The sequence below is a fragment of the Polyergus mexicanus genome, unplaced genomic scaffold (genome assembly GCF_030449975.1).
Source record: "Polyergus mexicanus isolate NDT 795.1 unplaced genomic scaffold, iyPolMexi1.0 SCAF_14, whole genome shotgun sequence".
Taxonomy (NCBI): Eukaryota; Metazoa; Arthropoda; class Insecta; order Hymenoptera; family Formicidae; genus Polyergus; species Polyergus mexicanus.
In genome coordinates this window covers 6,246,676-6,254,247 of record NW_027223334.1, presented here as the reverse complement: position 1 = coordinate 6,254,247, position 7,572 = coordinate 6,246,676, and positions in this window count along the sequence as shown.

The following is a 7,572-nucleotide window of genomic DNA, read 5'->3' as shown; positions in this document are numbered from 1 at the left end:
GCTCAAAAGATTGCTTAGATCGATATTTTGAAATAAGTTATTTATTCTGTTAATAATTTTTTTTGAAATCCTTTCAAATACGTATATTATATGCTCATTTAAAGTTCATAATTTTCATTTTCTCTCCAAAAGTTTTTAATTTTTATATATTAAATATTCACATCTTTTTAAAAAGAAACAAGTCCTCTCTTTCTTAATAAAGTTTTAATAACGCATACATAATCAGGATATTATGCAAGTGATGTACAAAAAGGCATTGTTTTATTCAATCATTTCATTAATATATGTATACTACGTATGTATGTGTTCTTCTTCCTTTATTACTTTTAAATTACATCAACTATATATGTTTCTATTCGCGGTAACGCTAATCGTAAGTTTAATGTAACGCATTTGTTTTATAATCCGACTGCCAACAGGTAAGGTACATTGAACACATGATATTTTATTATAATTCTAAAACATCATCACATTATCTGTGCATAAGTTTATCGATAATAGTGATAATAAATAATACTGATTGATTGAATTTATCATCATAAATGGATTATATCATCATAAGTGATCGTAATGGATTATAATTCTATCTAATGAAATAGCTATCATAGAAAATTTAGATATATATTAAGAGTGTTAAGTCATATATCAATATATTGTGTTTACAAAAATTTAAAAAAGTTGAATTAATATTACAATAATAGCAATAAAATTACTTGATATTTTATCCTTGATTATAAAATGGAAAAAATTACACTGAATTATTAGCACGTATCATATTTATATATTTTACACAGAAACTTGTTACAGATAATAAAATAATAGAGAACATTATTTTTGTATAATTAAATATATTAAACAAAAAAATATAACTGTAATTTAATAATAATTTATGCACGCGGGAGGATAAGCAACCGATTTAGTTCTATAGATCTTAGATTTCTGCTAAAATCCATAATGCATTTTATCAATTCTATTGCGAAACACGCAAGCACGTAGAACGGGTTACATTTCACAATTCTCTCTTGCGTGTAATCCGTTCATTAGAGTCTGTTTGCTTCTTACTTCCAACATCCACGCGAATACAATAAGTACGAGCTTACAATACAGTTTTATGATTTCTTGAGTAAGTAATCTAACAGTAAGATCCTTTAAGAATATCGTACATTATGCTATTGGCAAAAGTAAATTAAAAAATTATCACATTTTCTGTCTTAAACGGAACAGTTTAAAGATATCATATAATTAGGATACGATTTCTTGAATGGAGAATCACATAAGTTCCATTCGTGCGGAAAACTTGGCGCGCGATCCACTATCTGGAGCACGTGTTCGAAATTTTAAACATTACACGAGCAATGCCTACGGAATAGTACCCACGAAATGAAATGGCTGTTCGTGAAACCGCCGACATATGTAGGTAATGACGATATCAGGAATGAGTAATAAAAAAATAAATAAAGACTGAGAAAGATTCGTAAGAAAAGTTCGAGAGAAAAATTAACGTAATCCAACTATCCGAATTTAATGTCTTATCAATAAAATAAATGGTTCGCGTTAACGAGATACACACTGTTATCGATATCTTTAAATAATGAACTCGTTTCTTACGCTAATGTAAAAAGAAAATAATTCAATAATGAAAAGTTATGCCATATAATATGATGTACAATATTATCATGTGCATGTACACACTTATGTATATGCGCTTACAAATATATTTCCTATTTCTCTTTTAATTGGATATATAGCTTTAATTGCAAAAATAAATTATTGTAATTGCGTTAGCGTAAAGTATACATTGGATAGAGAGTGTATATCTCTTTCACGTCACGTTTCCGTCATAACGATAATTTGAACGCTTGCAGAGTTCGATGTTCGGCCCGCGCACAGATCATATTTTCCTCATTACGCGAAACTCGCGACTGAGTTTAGATTCAAAGGATATCCTCTCTAGTCGAGTGGATCAGGCGACGCCCGGTAGAAAAGCCGAATTGATGCGGATGTTATCGGTGACTTCGCCAAAGTAGTTAAGGGATGATAAACAAAACAAAAAAAAAAGAAAAATGGACGAGTAAGTGAATCAGACGAAGAGGTCATCGCCGACCTACATTAAAACGAATGTTTACTCCTCATTGATCATTGAGACGTTGAGAGTTCTCCGGTCTGTCAAATACGAAGTAAGAAGTACTTTAAATTTTTAATACTTTGCAAAAGAGAATTAAAACTTTGCTGATATTGACAATTAAAGTCTAGTGTGTGTGTGTGTGTGTGTGTGTGTGTGTGAAATTGATGTATAATTTTGTTATAGAATATATATTATATATACTTTTTTTGAAAAAAATATTTAAAATTTTGTGCGTGTATGCGTGTGTTTAACAATTTATTCTTCTTTAAAATTTTTCAGATAACTAATAGGTTGATATCTTTTAAGTAGACTGCAAAAATCAAGAACACTTTTTAAATTACTCGCACGTATCGCGAAATAAATTTTCGGCCTTTCTTTAGTTCCGCGAAAATTAAATAGACTTAATTAAACTTGAGAAGCGAAAAATGAAACGAATTCTTGAGTAATGGAAAAAGTGACGGCGAATTAAACTCGAGAGTTCTGGATAAATATTTATTTAATAAACAAGGCATAATTTGTTTTTTTACTCTTTCTCTTACAGAAAGATGAATATATTAATTAAGCAATAATCTTACAAATTATGAATATACATTAAGCAATTAAAAATAATAAAAAAGCATATATAGTTGAAAGATTTTCTCTTTAATAATATTTCTCGAATAAACTCGGTCGCACGCGCGGCTTTAAAATCCAGATACATTCGCATCGTAAAATTTACGCGGTCGGAAACTTCAAAGACATGATCATACCCGTGTAAATCCTATGGCAAATCTTCGTTCGCTAATTATGATTGAGTTATTGTCACTAATTTGGAAAATTCTTCCATGCGTACGCAGCGCTCGTTCGTCAAAGTTGAAAGGGAGTAAAGAGGGGAAAAATTATGACGCGGAGCCGGCGTGGCGTTGGATCCATGCGCTATAACTTAGAGCAAAAGGCAGTAGTTAGCAGCAGCAGCAGCAGTATTTCCCTGTCACCGGCAGTGACCCATATACGCTTGTTCATATAGGGGTACCTACGTATAAACCCGCCATAAGCACTGGACCCGCGGTAGACACGTGTGCCGACGCAAATGCGTTCTCCCGAATCATACGGACGTCCGATACTCGCGGATATCGAATGCGAAGGCGGAACGCATAACGCATCGCGAATGACGAAAGGTTGATTAGTCGCAATCAGATTGCTGCGAGCAGGCTACGCAAACACGTTTGCCCGTTCTATGGGCTCTGTATTATTGAGCTGTACATGTTATTGTTTCTGCTATTATCTTACGAACTAAAATATATGTTTAATTTATGCGTTGCAATATCAAGCAATGCGATAGCGAGACGCGATGACAAGTAGACAAAAAGCGGCCGTACTACTGTTCACGGCATTTGAAGCGTTATCGAAAGAGATAGAGAAATCGAAATTTTTATTTATTATCATTTATGATTATTTCATTTATATTTATTTTTTCACATTGTGCTTTAAATTTTCTCGCTGATATTGTTATTGTTATTATTTTCAGATTAAGATAACGAAATAAAAACACAAATTGACGAATCGAATAATTCAAGTATTACAAAAAACAATTGATATGTAGAACGTGAAAAAATATAAATCGCCAATACGATTTATTAATGAATGATCGCGGAGAGATCTATTATCAGAAAGACCAAAAAGTCGCAATGAGTTGAGACAAGTTATATAAAAGCCGAGATTGCAGCGCTGATAGTGACATATGTTTTATATTATTATAATAATATAATATATATAATGCATTTGCAATATTTTCTACGTTTTATTTGGAAAAACTTGAAACATTTCTAATAGAATGTTTATATTAATCGTAAGATTTGTATATAAGTACGTATAAATTATTTTAACATGTTCAAAATATTTAGAAAATCATTTAAATTTTTAATATCAGAAAATTAAATTCTTAAATTTTTGAAATGGGACTTCATCCCCGATAGGTACATCTTAATGTTGATGAGAGAGTTCGGTACCCGAAAGTTCATCCTCGAAAGAGAAAACTAGGTACCCAAAATTCTCAGAACACGTAAACGTAAACACTAAGGTAAACATCGTATGCGACACACAGAAACCAATAAATCAATTATGATGCTAACGTGCAAAAATATTTATATCTCATAAACGGTTGAGCTTTCGATCTATCTTTATTAAGGTTGTTTTACTCAGTATGGTTTGTCCTATCTACCATATATTAATTATAAGATAATATTATACAATAATATATTAATTATAATATAAATATTGAATGATTTAACACTAATGATTAACGCTTATTACGTCGTTATCTAAAAGAGATATTCTTGACGGAAATCGAACGCCATCCACGCGTTCTGCTTGAAACTAGTGACGCATTGAATCCCGTGTTCGATGAAAGCATTAATAACAATCTCCCGTGCACATCAAAGCATTCGACAACAGATATTTTTTGTTGATAAAATGGGCGGTCATCGGAACCAGATAATTTATCTATCCGCCCCGTATCCGCGCGTTGTCAAAAAAACAATTTTCGCTGCAAATGAGTTTTCGATGGATGCGAAATGAGAGCTGGGGAAAAAATACAACCGCGGTACCTTGTTTTAAAACTATAGAGCCGACCACAATCTCGCATGCGCAATGTACGAAGGCAGTATTATTTGCCAATTTACCAAGTTGTCTCTATTTACTCTTTTGAACACACTCCGGATATACTCGAATATGCACATTTAATAATAATATATACATATAATGACATACGTTTGACAAAACTTACTTTTCTTTGGATCCATACTTTTAAATAAAGCACCTTTGAAAATGTTCGAGAAGTGTCGAATCTGCTATGAAAAATGCACATTTAAAGACAATTTACCCAGCATTTACCATTCTTTGAAATAATAAACATAACAAATCTTTGCAAACACACGCAGAATGTCCTTAATCAAGATATTTTTCGTATCCATTTATTTGCGTATGCTTTGATATTTACAGTAAATAAGTAACATAAGATTTTTGACGTTGCAATTTTACATTTAAAATTACTATTATTTGATTAAAATTTAATTTAATTTAATTACATCTTATCTTAACTTACATTATTTTTTCAAAATAATTTCTCGATAGCAAATGTCAAAATATCGATATTACGATCAACTAATTGTAAACACAAGTAGTCATTTCTCAATTAATACGTTTGCGGTTTTGCACTCGATTTCAGTCAGCTAAAATCAATTGGAATTTGCGTATTTGCACACTGCGAGCACGCTTTACACTCTGACTCGTTAATTAGACACGAGAGCTTCGTTAAAAATATCATTTGCCTTGATAATTTGAGGTGTGCGTGTGACATGCGCGACAAACAATGCGTATGTATTTTGGAATTTGCTGCTACAATCCGTTACTACGTCATAGTTGTTGCAAATAAATCACAAGTTAATAATTAATTGATCGATCAATCAATGTATAGCCAATTCATCTAACGCAGCACGACAGAATCATCTTTCTCTAATCGATATTATGTTACTTATTACTGATATTATCGAATTAATATAAATACACAGTTTCTCTCATAAAAAGATGTTATCTAATATTAATTAAAGAGAAGCATTAATTATGAAATTTTATTTGTTAAATTGCGGAAATTGGTTATAGCAAGTTGAAAATACGGTTATAAATTATTTATAGACAACAACATATGAATAAATTACAGGGCAACGATGAGTCTATAATGGTCAGTTTTATAAATATCGATAATTAATAATAATGAAACCTTTCTCTTTTATATACGTTACTCCAGTTAATCCAGAAAAAAAGACTTAATTTAAGAAAATTAAATTAAATTGAAGAAAATATAATTATCAAAATATCTATATTAAATTCTATTGCTAATTAATATTGATTATTCTATTTATTTCTTCTTTAAAAATAAGTAAAATTAAAAAAAAAAGAAATTAAATTATATATATTAAAATTTTAAATTATCTAGTGTTTTTTTTTTTCCTCGATATAATAGATTGCCAAAGATGGCAGCACTTTTTGAGATAGTTTAAAAAATATATTTGCTAAGTGCAATTTTATAAAGAATAATTAAGTCATGTACTATGTGATAGTTTAGATATAAAAATTGTTATTACGTAATTAAGATATAAAGTTATTTCAAAATATCTGAAATATATTTTTCTTTATAACTTTATATTTCTATATCTATGTAAAACATTAACTAATTAATTCAACTTTTGTAATAAAAAAAAAAAAAAAAAAAACAGTGACTTTCTAAACGTCTTATCGCGTTCTACATTTCTAATAAATTAAAATACATTATAAATATCTACAGAGATAAATATTCGTACTATGTATCACGAGCTTTTAAGCTTTCCTGTAATCGGTAAATACACGACGTTGTCCGACAGAACCAACATGAACTTATCGAACTGAGATAAATCTTGAATATCAAAAGCACATGGTAAAGGCTTAAATTAAATATATAATAATTTAGTCGCCTAGAATATAACCTTTTATATATAGAAAATAATTTTATTACATATATAAAAATATAGGATATTTAATATAAAAATATAGGATTATTTTTGGTATCGCTTGTAAAAAATTTACATTCATACATCTTCGGCTTATTATTTCTAAAGATAAAAATTGTATATGTTTCCTAATATTTCACGCGTTGATAATTCGATGATAAATACATTTTTTTTTTTTTAATTTCTTCTGTAAGATCAAAAAGGTACCTAATACTTACAGCAAAATCCAATTTGCACAATCATTGAGTGTTGATATTAAAATCCTTTCTTAATTACATATCTATTAAGACCAAATAAAAACGAGAATTGATAATAAAGATTTTCACGAAGAAACGTTGCTATTGTTGAAATGTTGCTCTTCCTTTGAGATTCAACCGATAATGTATGTCAACGCATTCTTTCGAAATGAAAAGAATGTGAAGATTGCTTGGATAAAGAAAGCTCTCTTAGATTTAGCCTTGGAAATTTCTTTAGAAAATACACGGAGAGAATTTTAAACTAGCCAAATTTAATTTCTTGAATAAATGGAGGAATAGACCGTCACGTCCATAAATCGGATAAAAATTCAGATGGCATACTTTTTTTTCATTACTTATTTTCTTATTTTATTAGAGAAACTGTTACAAGTGGAACGACTTAAAAGAAGATAAAACGGAATCTTGTAACGGAAGCGGATCTGCATAATGAAAAGCTTTCAATACCGTTACGAAAAAGCGTCAAGGAATTTGAAAGAGATAGATTCGCTCATCTCTTCTCGAGAAGATTGTAGAACGATTCCGGATACATCGTATTGTATTGTCCAGTCACAATTTGTGGTGTTTTTAAGAAGATCGATGCGACCGAGTTTTCGATGTCTTGGACAACGGCCAGATCTTGATTTCGCTTCGAGGAGTACGATGAATGCCGTCTCGATTTTACACACCG